We start from the raw sequence: 16,069 nt of genomic DNA on the forward strand, positions 1-16,069 counted from the left end.
ACATAAATTACTGTATGCGTCAATAGATACAGTCGGATAACTGATAAACAAATAAAGATCTATTTGCAAATCATTGTGGCCTACATGTAAATTAAAACAAATGCTGACATTAATTTATTTCGCAATATTTCAAATACACATGGGAAAAGTCGGAAAGACATCATGCCATCTCGTTAACGATTTCTGCAATTCAAGCACGCTTTCGGTAACAGGATGCATCAAAATCCATATCCAGTGACGACAGCTACCGTTCGTTACATTCGTGTTAGTTATCTCCAAGCGACCGGTTCGTCCAATTAAAGTCTCGTTAACAAGAGCGACTAAAGAATGCAAATCGCAACATTTACGGCGAAAAATTCCGCGATATTAAAGTATCCTTAAAAGGGATTGTCAAGGCTTTTTAATTGATATTTCCTTTTACTTCAGATAAGTGGATGACAGCAGCAATGGCTGTTTCTTCTAATTTTACGTTCGTTGACAAAATATTCAACATTTTCAATTTCATCCAAAAATACAATTTATCATTGAATTGAGGAGTGATAAATTAAATTTTTTTAGACGTAACAATAGTTAAAAATAACAACAATTTGGAATTTAACTTTATGTCACAACATGCTCTCAAAAAAAGAAGCACAATTATGGGCATGGTAGATAGAGACTTTTTATTATCACATCTCAAGTTCCACTAAAAAAAAAATCAAGTTTATAATTGACACATTATTAGATAATAACTATTCGTTGCTTTTTATTTGTAATACAATCAGTATAATAGACTAAAATCCCTTCTTCGCAAACATACATACAAGCAGAATAATACTATGAATACCAACGATAACACAATCAAATGTCCATGGTTTACGATTCTATATGTCCTAGATACATATATCAGAAAAATTTTTTGATGTCTCTAAAGATTTAGACGTAAACTTTTGTTATTTCAGTTCTAATAAACTCACAAATTTCATTAAAGCACATAAGGACATTCTCCTAATTCAATCTAACAAAAATATTGTCTTATATTATCTAACAAAATTTCTTGCAAAGATTGTGATGCAACCTACGTTGGACAATTAAAAACCAGAATTTCTGAATATCGAAATCACATATCCGTAGAAACATCTTGTCATTTATTTTATTACAGAATATCGAATCAATTTCAATCATGATTACAACTTTGATTACGAAAATGTTCAAATCCTAGACAAAGAAAAATTTATCAAAACGACTAGTTTCTGAGATGGCCTAAACATAAAATTACGAAAGAATAATCTCAAGCTACAAATACTGAATATTTACACGCATGTTTCTATTTTAAATAAATTATAAACCATACCCACTAAATAATTGTTATAATTACATACATCATATAATTACATGTACCATGCAATGGCCTCTAAATTACATTTATTTCGGGAACTTTTCAAGTTGTAATTATTTATCACTACATTTATTTAATTGTTTACTGTTTTTATTTCTTTTTTAATAATAATAATATACAATAATTATTTGACTTTGTTTTATTTAATCTCATTTATTATTTAATCTCATTTGACTTTAACAATTATTTGTTAGCCGCTTCTATAGTTATCATTTTACTTTTTGACTGTTTTTCACTATAAAATTATTGTAATTTTACTGTCTGTTTTTTTATTGTGTGATCATTTGATGTAATCTTCTACCACGGCTTATTCAAGTTTCGTATTCACGCTCTACGGACTATATAAGTTGATTTTGGACTCTTATTCGATTTCTAATCATTTACTGTGTTTGATCATTACAGATAGTGATCAATTAGGCCAATTACATGCCTTTCGAATACAACTTTCGAACATGAAACATATTGGCTCTTTGACTTTCCAGTCTCGAAACATTTACCTTTCACTCAAAGGAGATGGTGAGAAATTAATCATAAGTTTATATTAATTTTTGACATTGCTACAAATAACTCAAAGTGAAGCTAAAATGTCTGTTTTAAATTTTAAATAAATTACATTATTGACAACTTACACATCAACAACCGCGTAACTCTCATAGCCCATTTGTTACCTTACTATTATATTTGTTTCATTATCGAGAGTTCTAAGTTAATTTTCTTTTTATTTTATATATAATTATGGGGTATTGGCTGGTGGATTCCAATACGTCTTTGTAATAATACAAATATGTAATTTATTATAACGGAGACGGCTCACTTTTAGTTTCTTATCAATGGTTTCACAAAAGAGTCTCACGGCATAATACCATACTTTGTACCAAACTCCTACTTCCGTCAACAATACAACTTGAATTGCTAGTTTAAATCCCGATCTAGTACGAGTCTTAGGTCAGACTTGGCTAACGTGAGTTTCTATTGGCGAAGTTTAGTCGAGTTAAAGAGGTCTAGTCTGCACTGGAACAAAGCGTTATGCACTCGAACTGCGATCGAGCATGCTGTGAAACAGCGAGAGAAGTGAGAAGAGATGACTCAGCATATCATTCTCGCATGTAGAAGCGATAGAAATGGTAAGCAAGTAACTTGATTTGCCTCTCTAGCGGCTTCATTTAAATTGGGCGTCTAAGTCGGTGTACAAGGTAATGGGTACAAATTGTATTAATTAATGCATTAAGGAAGATCTATGGTTAAATCAACATAAATGGTCTGGAAATTGCATGCATTGGCTAGACATCGAGTTAAATATTAATCGCGGGTTCAAATGTAATTTCCCAACTATATCAGAATAATCGGTAAACATTATCGGTAAACTTTATCAGAATAAAAAGGTTGACAAACGAAAAGCAAAATTGGCAGAAATGCTGCACATATAGCAAGACAAAGAGAAAGAATTATAGAGGAAATGGACGAAAGGAAAAGTAGAAAAAAGTGTGAGGAAAGAGCGATAAGAGAGGTACGAACACGCGAGACTGCCGACTTGGCACGCTAGAAGTGAGAGGATATGGACCGTTTCCGTAAACTATCAAGAAATTGCATTAACATGGTTATCGCCGGCAGCAAAGGGAAAGAATTCCCTTAGGATTCACGTACAGCTTTTTGCTGCGGGAAAACTTTGGTGAGAGAAAAAAAAGCTACGAGGAAAGTTGCGGAGTTAACCACTAATAAGTCGTCTCCACTGAGAAAATTTACAACAAATATTTGTTTTCTCGTTACTTACATTTTTTCATTGCTTTTCGTAAAGTCAGGTGACATAAAATGTAGGTATCTCGTGTAAGAAAATTTGTAAGATTACCATCACTATTTGTACACATATTTTTATTGTACACATATTTATTACACATATTTGTACACATATTTTTATTGTACACATATTTGTTCAAATACAAGGAATTGTATTTTGTTTCGATAAAATTGTCGAATATAAGAAGAACGTTGACTTTCAAAGAGGTGCTGATATTAGAATTGTCCGAATGAAGACAAAATTTCTTTGTATTTATTTGAGAGCATTAGTACCATCAGCTTCGAAACAATTAAAATGCAAACGCCCGCGATTTGTAACTGGCGATAAGTTGTTTGAAAGAAAAAAGTAACGGATAGAAAAAGGGGGGGGGATTGTATATGTTCCTTTTTCGGCCGCGATTTTATCTACATTGTCTTTTTGCGGTCCTCTTTTTTTTCCAAGTCAGAGACAAATTAATTCCTTCGGTAATTTCCGCTTTGCGTATATATTCCCGATTTCAGCAAAGTAGAGCGTGGACAGCGAACGACTGACTGCGCGAGCAAAAATGGCCACGGATCGAATTAAAGCCAATTACGCAGAAAGTTTTTGTTCCCCGTCTGATTCATGCGCGTCAGCATTCAAATTTCATTAATTAATTATGCGAAAGAGAGTGACCGCGAGACGATTGTATCCGGACAAAAAAGTTCTTGCCCGGCAAAAACGGATTCCAGCATACAAGAGTGCGACGAACTGGACGATCTGATGAGCCTTGATGATACCAACCATTTGCACTTTTAATTAAACGCCGTGACAAAGCAATAAATTGGCGTAATAAATTGGTGCCGCCAGTTCGGATAATATGGCGGCATAGACGATATGAATTGCTTCAGCTATGCGGCATAAAAAGTAAGAGTAATATCCAATTATGCGATAATTAAATTTAATTATAATGATAATGATAATAAAAACAAGGACCCACACCTCTTTTGGCATTTTGCCATTATCATTAATCATTATATCACGATATTGACGTAACGACAACAAGGGAAAAAAAAAGAGCCGAATGCCAAATTATATACTGGAACACAGTAAAACTCAAATTAAAAGATATGGTTTAAATTTATCGATTGCAACACATGGATGGAAATATCAAAAAAATGTTACTCCGACATTACTTGCATAAGTAAATAAATAAATAATAAAAAACACAATTTTTCACAATTTCTGTTGTATTTGTTGATACGCGTTTATCGATGCATGTCAGGTTGTAGCTGCGCAAAAAGTTATATTTTCCCGTTCTTAATTCCCCGTTCATTCGAGCGAACATAGAAGAAGAAATAAATTAAAGAAAACAACTCCGTGCTCGTTAAGACCGCATGCGTAACACTAGTATAATATTTGCACGCTAGCACAATATCGAGTAAAATGAAACATGAAATACAAACTGAGAAAGAAAATATAAAGCATAACTGTAAAATAAAAATACTTTTACTGAAATAATAATGCAATCTTAACATCTCCGGCTCCTAAATCTTCACAATGTTTAAACTTCTTTTTGTTTTTCAATTTTGATTCTATTAAAGCGACGGGGCGATACGTCGCGTTGCCGCAAGTCGGCGATGCTATTAGCATAATAATTTAACGTGCCGTCGGTTCGAGAAATAACTACTTAACAAGTTAGACAAGCTTAACCTGCGAGAGATAAGGCAGGGACGGACATTCTTGGCACAATAAATTGAATAATCGGAATTATCAATAACCTTAACTCGCTTCCTTTCCCTATTTTATTGCTCGTGAAACTTTAGGAACGGTATATCGATCGGACGAATGGCTGAGACTGGAAAGTACATTCGGCTTAGCCGCGATCGAGATCACGTAAGCCCGTGTCGTGATGACTTATACGCGAGCACGTTTCCTCTCGCGCAATAAGATACATTACTAACACCCTCAAGATAGAACGAGGGGGTCGGGGGTCGTTGGCCGCGCGAATCGCTCTCTCGATCGTTTAATTCGTATCGCCATCTTGAAATACGAGATCGTTTCGGTTCCGGAATGTGCGCGCGCGGCCGACAGTCATAATTACTTAACAAATTATTCGAGCGACAGACGCTTAATTAAATCGCGGGAAGGCGGGACAGGACGTTACTCGCGCTAGAAGCTAATCCATCACGATTAGCAGTCGCTGTTTCTAATTTGACGCTCTCGACGTTCTCCATATACATGTGTCCGATAATGCCGGCGTGCATTTATCATCGGATTAATAGCGAAGTGCCTCCGCTATTGCGACTCCACGACCGGCTTCGCTAACGTTTATCATTGACCTATCAATTCGTATCCTACACGGGCTCAATGGTGCACCGACGCGTTGGATACGTGTCATCTCTCGAGAGAGACCTCCGAAATTATACAGCTTCCTGCCAAATCTCTCTCGCGCAATGTAAAAACTTGGACATCTCGTCGCAAAGCAAAGAAAAGTATTTATGAAACGCGTAAAATAATTATGTGAACGATAAATGCAAAAGATAGATGCAAAATTTCAATGAAACGGAAAGTTTTACGATCAAGCGAATAGAATAACGTAAAACGCGCGCAAATCCTATTTTGTGCCTCTGTTAGTGCGATCCGATTAGCCTTAGCTATATTACTGACTATCAATTCGTATCCCATATCTGACGGAAATTCAGCGGTACGTCATCATGCTATATGTACGTTTCAAGTAGCCCTCGAAATTATATCGCCGCAATGTTACGTGGAAATTCATTATAGCGAATATTATTACGCAAATTTCTCTCAGGTTGAGGATATAAATATGTCATTATGGTGTATCGTGATTATATATAATTCATGCCTTTAACATGCAATATATTGATTTAATAAGTACGTATTAATCTCTGCATTGTCGGTAAACCGATCTCTACATTTGCGTTGTCGTTTAACAACAGTATCATTTATGCTGTAAAATAGGTCCCGTTTGCGTTATATTAATTTGCGAATATTCATCAGAATGTAGGGAATAATGAATTTAAATGATGGTGATACAATGAGTCCGCATATAACATTTAATATCACCGAATATTGATACGCGTATCGGGAGACTATCAGTTCTAATGATATTTTAATAGGTATTAATCACGTTATAACAATAACGTATAGATTTATAATAATTATGTGTAACATTTTGCGGAATGTACATTATGTATCCATAATTCATTTTCGAAGTGAAGCCTTGACGTTTGCAATATATTGTATAATATTTAATAAAAAAAATATTTGTCATCGCTATTATATTCGCGTAAAAACTTCCGAAAATACAGTATCGTCAAATGCTGGACTGTATCAAGTATTATCATGGAATTTTAGGTGAACAAGAGAGAATACAGCGATTGCTGAATGCTTGCTCTCTTTGGTCAGATTAATATTTAATTTAATTTGCGAATACGTTGCAATGTCGCTCACCTAGAGTTCCGCGCGATAGCACGTGACGCGCGATATGTCGATGATCGTAAACGCAAACACAATCGCCAAATACAGATGGCTAATGGATACGAAACTGATAAATCTAATAACACGGGAAAGAAGAATACGTTATGTCGTTATTCGCCTTTGAGTTATATACGTTTAATAAGCCTAAAACTAGGTTAAAATTAACGAATTTTTATGGTGGTAAAATTATATATATATATATATATATATTTTTTTTTTTAATAAAAATACATATCTTGTAAAGTAGTTTTTTGAGAATGTCTACTGAAAATTTTAATTAAAAATATCAAAAATTGCATTTTTCGCTACAAATCGCTACCATTTTTCGAAAAATCAATATTTTCAAAATCGGCTATGACAAGCACTAGATTTCTTCGTCTAGTTTAACGAAAATTTTTTGTTTTTTGTTTCATATGAGAAGGGGCGAAGGTATCTCGGGTACCGCAAATGCCGTTTTTATAAACCGGGAAAATAGCTGCCAGGACCTCAATTTTTGATATTTATATTGAATTTTCCGAAAGATATTCTCAAAAGACCACTCTGCAAAACATGTATTTTCATTTTTTAAAACATAATTTTACCTACAATAAAAATTCGTTAATTTCGACCTAGTTTTAAGGCCTGTCAAACGTATTGTAGAATGGGCGTTAAGATGGCAGGATTCCTGGGCGGAAGAGAATACGCACGAGTACTTTTTGAGGAATATATTTCTGAATTCGCAAACGTGATTCACACGTTCGATCACATCTCTTGTCGGTAGCGAACTGACTCGAGGGCAGTCGGGCAGTGGCGGCTCCCTCTTCAACGCACCCGGCCTTAATGTAACGCGGCCAATCCAAAATTTTTGAAATAAAATACATATTCTACAGTATGTAACCCTTTAAGAACATCGTGTTCAACTCTTGATTAGCGTTGTCCAGTTCAGTTTGGGAATATCTAATAAATATAGTAGTTTTTCTCCCAAATATGCATTTACATTTTAGAAAATTGCAGAAGAAAGATAACTTAGGTAAAGAACTGCAAAGGAATATTTATAATCGCTATCAAGAAAATAACTTTACACCCGAACGTGCTTAGCGCCGTTTATTCATGAGGAATTAATTATGAATGAGATTTCTTGAAGAGAAAGGGCAGACGGAAGAGGATCGGGCGCTATAATCAGCTATCGGAGACACTTAATAGTGTGCGTCGGACAAGACGGCGACCTTATAGTTAACTAAACGACCGTCGCTATAACCGTTATCATTATCATTCCGTACGCCATGCAACGGCAGACTATCTCGTCCTGTGTATGGGCGAACGACGGCACACCAGTTATATAGCAGCCGCGCGAGGGCAGTAGACGACTGCGACGTTGGCGATGAGTATCGGCAATTAAAATTCATGCCGGCGTCGTTAGCCTTCGCGTGCGCATATACAGAGGAATGGTTTAATGCACATCCAACGCACCGACGGATCGCGTACGTGTGAACGCACTTTGTATCGCATCGCACGTGATGGAGCAGTGATGAGGTGAAGCGCGAGTCAGACGCAGTGGTACACAATAGGAAAAGCCTGTCTCTCGCTCGTGAACGTAGCACGCTTGCCACGGGAACCGTGCGAAACTATTCCTCTCCAATTTCTACGCGATCTCGGTATCCGAGTATGACAAGCTATTCAAATAACTTTTATGTATTCCCTAATTTAGGATGAGCTTCAATTTATATATAAATTGAAACAATCCCACGAAGGGATCATGAGAGATATTTGAAACTCATTCGTTATCGTTGAAAGTATGAAATGTGGGCGAGGAATTGTATTAGATAAGAATTCTATAATGTTCAGTTAAATTTTAGACGATTCAAGATCTTTAGTTTGCGCTTCTATTTGTGCGCTCGCCGAAGGAGTTTCCTAAGCAGCTGAGTTTACTGCAAGTGATTGCAGGATTGCGATAGTCTTAAGCCAATCCTGTTAGTTCTCGTCTTATCCCATCTTATCTTATCTGTTTTATCCGACAAGTAAGACAGGATACTTCTCGATGAATACTTCCAGCAATCGAGAACAGAGTATGCGTGATAATAGGTAACTCGTGAAAAGTAAGCGCTCAAACTCTAGTTCAACAATCTATCGTTGTACTCTTATAATAGAGTGTGTAAAATGTTAACAAAAGTATTTTACATGCTTTCTTCTGATATTTTTACATAACGTTATATGTATGTATATAAAATAAAATGAAAATATATTATATAAAGAAGTGACCAAGGAAAGATAAATTCCTCATATGAAAATTTATACTAACCACGCGATATTATCTCACGCCTGTAGGTATTTCACGAGTAACGAATTAGCGAACGCAAACAAATCACTCACGATCGGGACAATCACTCTTTGAACCGCGATCGATCGCATAAATACCAAGAATCGCGCACAGGTATCACGGGTGTAGGCCGCTAACGTGAATCACGCTAATATCACGCTGCAGCATGCAGCACATGCGCGCTCCACTTGGTAGACGCGCATATTCCATTCCGAAACGCGTATACGAGCGAGCCCATACGTTAATTGGCTATTGCACAACAGTAACGCGCCGATTGATACGTAAATGGAGTGGGCAATTATGCGACGATGTAAACAATAATCCCTGTGTTACGATACTGCAAACGAAGCTGACTGATGCACCATGCAAATTGCTCTCCTATCTTCACTATCGCGGTCCTATCGCCAGAGCTCTGTGGACTTTCGACGTAACGAAAGTGATGGTATAAGCGGTGTTTTATAGGGGATCTACGAGAACTGTATCGTTATTTCTCTCTTTCGCGAATTTTTCAAGTAACTTCGAATTGAGTTTTTGCTAAAAGTCGGCAACAAACTAATGTTTGCGTTGTCTATATTAGATTATAGTATCGAAAGAAGAAAATTAAAATATGTCTATATTTAAAATTGTACCTACATACGCACATACAATTAAAAATCGAAATTAATACTAATTTGATAAACTTTGTACCTTTGTATTATTGCAAAAGCATCATGAGTAACCTATTACTTTTCGAAATCTTGTATTATTTATAATAGTTGGAACGTAACATTTTATATTTTATCAGACTATCACATTTCAATAGGCGAGAGTCCTTTTGATCAATCGATCTTGTTGAGAAACAGTATCGTCGCGACTTTCGATAGTCGCAGCTGTGCTGGTTCCCGAAAATGATGCCCGAAAATGAAACATCACGACAGAAAAAAATACAGGCAGCTGCGGCGGAAAATGTGCAGTAAATTGAACGGCGCCATTAAATTATCAGGACGTGAGGCGTTTTATCGTTTCAGTGTTGCTTCCCTCCTTTTTTTCAGTTCCGTAGTCCCTTTAACGTGAAATTATATTTCCATTACGCACGACCGTATTTAAGCCATTATGCGTGATCGTTGCCGCACTTTTCACTGAAACGCGATTAACCCAGATTCGCCAGATGTTCCGCGCAGGGCACGGATTCATATCTCAGTTTCCTCTGACATTCCTGAAAATACGGATAATTATGAAAATGCATAAATCATTTGAGATGCATGGATAAAGATAGCCGACTGTAGACGGAAATGAAAGCTGATGTTCAATAATTTCTGTAATCTTTAATTATTTCAAGGCGATTCGTGTTATTTGCTTTTGCTACTTTTTTTCCCCCGGACGACGTTATTAAACGCGAAATTACGTCTTTCGCCGTTGTAACTGCAATTTATAGAAAGGTGCCTTGCGCGCACCGGTATCCTCGTGTAGATTTTTACGATGCGGCGCACGGAGAAATAGCATCGTTACAAAAATAATCGCTGCTATGTATCACAAGGCAGTGAGAGAAAGAGAAAGAGAGAGAGAGAGAGAAGAAGGAAAAAAAGAAAAGAGAGAAAAAAGGATAAAGGTAATAAACGCCATAGAGGAAAAAAGCTGCGGAGATATAGATCGGGCCGAAGATAATTAACTGCACTCTTAATTAATGTTACCGGTATAATTACGTTTTCCGTACAATTTGCAAGTATGCGGATGGGAGGAAGAAGAGACAATGGTCGCCAATATCGAACCGCTTGGTACCACACATTCCGGCGAACGGAAGTGAGAAGCGCATTCGCGCTACATTAATTTCTGCTTGAAATTAAATCTCGGGGGGAAACGCGATTCTCTTACGCCAAATTAAATCTTTTCCATATCCGATCTGACATATACATTACTTTCTTAACGGATCATTTATCTTATTTAACACTTCTGCGTCCGCCATCATTCACCCTGAAACAGGAATTAATCAATTAAAGCGCTGAGAGTAGCATAGACTTAATTTTTCGACTGCTGACAGCAATTTAGAGGAATGTAAAACTGTCTTATGCCACTTCCTGTTAAGAGATCAACATGAAAGAACTTTTTCGCTTTTCTACAGTGCTTTGTATTTTATCCGTTCTATTTTTAATATTATAATAGCTTTCGTTAAAAGCAAAATTTTTTCCTCTTTGCCTCTTTCTTATTCTTATCTCAAATAAAATATCTCAAATTTGTCTTTTCGCGAGTGCGTGTTGTGAATCGAAGCGTGAAGACTGCGGGAAGTCGTCAAGCAGCGGGAGACGATATTCTTGGCATACGTTAATCACGTGTGTGAGCGCAGAGCCAAAAGATCGTTTCGCGAGCCGAGACAAAAGAAAGGGAGATAAATATACAATTGAGCGACATTCGTATCTCCAAGAAGAGGGCGAATATTCTTAGAAAGCCGTAGACATCAATGGCTGCCATCCAAAAATATTCCTGGACGAAATCTCCGCTGGTTGCATCGGAAATGGAGAGCGGGAGGAAAAGACAAACAAGCAAGAAGGACGACTTTTCCGTTCATCCTTATGTACACACATAAGTATGCAGTTTTCGTCGGGGAAGAACGGGACACACACTTGGGGAAGATTTATTTTCGTGTCCATCTCTTCGATTTTCGTACGCCGTGACTCGATTTTCGTAAACGCGCGTCTCTTCCCTGCCGCAAGTGTACGTTTGTAAGTCTCTCGACAGCTTGTTAGCAACGTAGACTCTACGGCAAAGAAAGTAAATTGAGGGCCGCGGCGGAGAAAGTTGCGTGTAGTATAAGTCACTATTTATCTTGTTACACAAAAGAGAAAGAAGGTAACTGAGAACCGTGTTCAAACAAAATGCGATGGCATAATTAAAACGACGTATGAAAAATATAATTATTTAAGATATCATATGTGGAGTTTCTATCAAATTTTTCTTATAAATTATTTATTATGTAAATTATTATATATTACTTATTATAAAAACAAATTACTTTTCACGAAACGGATGCACACAGACAATTAGCAAATTTAAAATGATGTAGGAAAAATTTATTCTTGGGTGTATGTTGCAAAGTACATTATCGGATCATAGCATAAGAGACGCGTAGAGCGCACGAATTTTCAGAAAATATTCCGTATATGGTTCATATATTTTTACGCGTCGAAAAAGAGTGAAATAATTATTTTTTTAAAATGCTTTTAAAGCACGGCACATTTCATACAGCGATAATATCCTTGCGCCAGTGCGCGCATTGTGTGACGAGATAATTAAACTTAATAATAATTAAAGAACGTAATTTTAAATGCACGTCCTCATTTGACAGCGAGCGCGAGCGCAGTGCGAAAGTGCTAAATAATTTTGCCTGTAATTGGTACGGCCGGCCAATGATCTGGCCTTCTCTTTTATATTCGTCCATATTCGAATTCGCTTCGGCTGGCGAGTTATCAATTATCCGCGAAAGTAGTTTAACTTTTCGCGACCGCGCGAAATGCAGAAGCCCTGACTATTCCCCCTCGAAATCGCGCACGTTAATCGACATGGTAGTGGCGGCAAACTCGTTTTGCATCTCAAAGTGCGAAACGACAGGTAAATGCACGCCGAGGCAGCCGTGAGCGCGATATTGCTCGCATTAAGCGACGATTCCCCCGGCGCCCGCGCTCCGCGATCGATAACGAAATCTCGAACGGCGTAGCCGTAGAGGTAACGGGCGCGCTCCGCGCTAAATTAGTCGCGAAAATATTCACGCCTTTCATTTCGAAGTTAGGGCAACGTTGTCGCGACGCCCGCGCCCGCGCCCGCGCCGTGGCGACCCTGGGCGCCGGTCCTCTCCAAAGCGAATGGAAGTTTGATGCACGCAGATTAAATTCGCATTCCGGGTCGATGTACCGGGTGTGTACGGCATGCCAGATTCCCCCGGTGTTCCCGAACCCGGCTGCTGTGTGCTCGCGAACGCTGTGCGCATCGACGGATCGTAGATACGCACTTATGCAGACACCTGCGCTACCGCGGATGCCTCGAGAGCGGAGCTGCCGAGCTACCCGCCGTAAGGTCCTTCAAACTCCGAAACTCTACTTCTTCCTCCCACTCTCCCCCGCCGACCCTTGGCGTAGCAAACTCTCGTTACTTTCCGTCTCTCTTTCTCTCTTCCGCACTCTTCTATCATATCTTTTCTGCTTCGCCTTTACCAACCCTCTCTCCACCACTTGTTCGGCAACGCTTCCTATTTCTTCCTGCTCACATACTGCATTCTGATCTCGTCCTTTTTTTTTCCTTTCACCCTCAGGCTCCACTGCTTATTTTAGCCTCCCCAAACGGCTACGCTCTACGAGACAATTTTCCAGCTACCGCCTCTCTCGTCGTTTACTATCTCCTCCGTCGGTCGTGTTTTGTTCCTGCCATCGAAGCCCCTCATCGTCATGGATGTCTTTCGGCCATGTCGATGCATCAGCCGCACGTAAATTTCATCGTTACTCTGCGTGTCCTCGACGCCTCGACCAACGCGGACTGACTTGCAATTACCGTTTGGCGACAGCTCTATTCCTTCATTAAAATTGCATCAACGTCGGTGCACAGAGGCGTGTATTCTCTATCCACCGCGGCCGCTATAATGCGCTTAGGGATTTCCGACAACCGACAAGCATTTCGGGAGCCGCGCGTCTAACCGAAGGATAGTCCCGCTCGGTGAACAGAGTAGGACCGCTGATAAGCAGCGCATAGGAAAATGCACGGGCTTGCACTTTTCGCATCGATTCGCTAAATGATCATTTGACTTTCAACAGCCTTTCAATTCTGGATCTCTATAATATCGGAAGAGAAATCAAAACGCACCAGCGCGAGCATTTGCGACGACAACATGGCTTACTCAAGTATGTATGTATGTACTTCAAACACAAGGTTCCATGCGTGATTCATGACGTGACTTTATTTGATAGAAACACTTTTTCGTCTCTGTGGCGTTTCATAAGTTTAGTACGTCACATTCTACTTAAATTTAGAGAGAGAAAGCACTATCACTCGCATTTCAAATATTTTTATTAAAATTAATTTACCGCTTTGAATAGTAGTTAAAAAATGTAAGTAAATAGGATATATTTCTCTCAATGCAATTTCAAATACAACTGAATTCATTTTAGTATCTATTCTGTCACATAATTAACTTGAACTTTTAATGTGGTTTATTAATCATCAATAAGTTTAAAATAACATTAATAAAAGAGACAATTAATAACAGAAAACATTTTATTATAATGAACTTCATACTCAAATAGCTATTAATTTATTATAAAATAATTTTGATAATTTAGTATAATTGCATATATTTCTGTTTGCCGCACGTGCATCACGTGTACTAATTTAAAATAAAACCTATTATTAATTTTAACATTAATTTTCTGAAGGTAGGATAGTATTCTCTATATAAAGCTGTTTTTGACGAATTATTAAGATATCGGCGCTCATTGCGTCGAAACTACAGTCACATTATTCGCAACCGTTTCAAGAAGGGAGTCCACAACTCTCCGACTTCCGAAACAAGATTAGCCAGACAGGTAATAACCTTAACTTCTGCCGCTTGTTTTCCGAAGTGCAACGCGGCGGAGTGCGAATTAGAGACATCAAATTCAATGGAACTGCACGCCAATACGATACGAACGCGAGTTCTATTGAAAGGGAACATCAGATTCAATGGCACTGCTCGCGCCTACTCGATATCAATCCGACATAGCGTGAACGCATACACTCGACGATATTTGAAAGAAATTTTACATACTCGACTTCTTTATACATATACATATAGATGATAGCTACCGTCAACATTTATATATGCTACTTCACAATATGATAGTGCTCGAAATGTATCGACAAATTTATTATATTAAAGAACAAATCGCTTACACGACAAAGTTAACTTTTCTAAATCAAATTTTTTTTTTATAAATCCACGTTTTCAGATGATTTAAACCGTTTATAATTAATATAATCCAATAAATTTGGGGTTTTATATCAAATTTTAATTTCTATTATATGCAGAATGTGTAATTTGTTCTGTATTAGAAAAATTTTATCAAAGAAAATTTTATATCCAGGTGTGCATATTAAATATCCATCATGTAAAAAGCAAAGAATCAACAGTGGTGATAGCAGTAATTGTGAAATGCAAAGTTTAACAAATAGACATGCCGGTTTCGCTGATATATCGCACGTTATTTCACGGACGAAAAATCAGAAGCGAATTAATATTTTAATATCATGTTGCATCATGTCGTATTAATATACCGCAGCATGAATTGGAATCAAATTATCTTAAATGATCCGCGGAGAGTTATATCGAGCATTCCGAATGATCGGCAAAAGCATCGTTGCGAAAATCATTGCGCTTGCATCGGTGACTAGTGAAATAACTAAACGCTATTACGTCGGGCGGATACGTAATTGCAACATCGGTGGAATAGCTGGAATGCCCTGCTTCCCTGTTAAGCCCTTGGAACCCCTTGATCAAGGAAAAAGAGTTATCTCGCCTTGATATTGGATCAGGGGAAAACGATAATTTTCCTGAGACTTCCCCGCCGCACCGACTGAAAGTATCCGTCGGAAATGCGTGGTCATGGTCGATGTGCTCCGAACTCTCGACTCAGCACCAACGAAATAATTTCATCCCAGGCGCTGCACGCCGGCCAAGAGAAATGCCAAAGTAAAACGCTCTCTATCGATTCTTTCTCTGCTGCTTTCCACCGAATCTCCTATGATCCTTAAAGCGTCGCCTTCGAATTCTTCGAAACGCACCGTTCCGCTCTTTGTTATATTATCGTCGCTCCTCTTGATAAACGTCTTTGTGAAGAAAAAACATACATACACACACACACACACACACACACACACACACACACACACACACACACACACGGACTATTTCTAGGGTGGGACAAAGAACAGATGACTGCTTTTGTGTGCAATTTTGCCAGATTGCAATACCCTTTTTATGGATTTGCCTAATCACATTGTCAGCTCTGCGAGATAAACTTAATTTTTATTCGAAGTCCATCCACGTATAGTAAAAATTTTAATCACAAAAATCGCGGAACGCGAGTTTCTCTTTGCTCACACGAAATACAGTTACTTAAAATGTAAAGAACAAAGTATTCTG

Source organism: Temnothorax longispinosus, chromosome 2 (assembly GCF_030848805.1).
Source record: "Temnothorax longispinosus isolate EJ_2023e chromosome 2, Tlon_JGU_v1, whole genome shotgun sequence".
In the NCBI taxonomy this organism is placed as follows: Eukaryota; Metazoa; Arthropoda; class Insecta; order Hymenoptera; family Formicidae; genus Temnothorax; species Temnothorax longispinosus.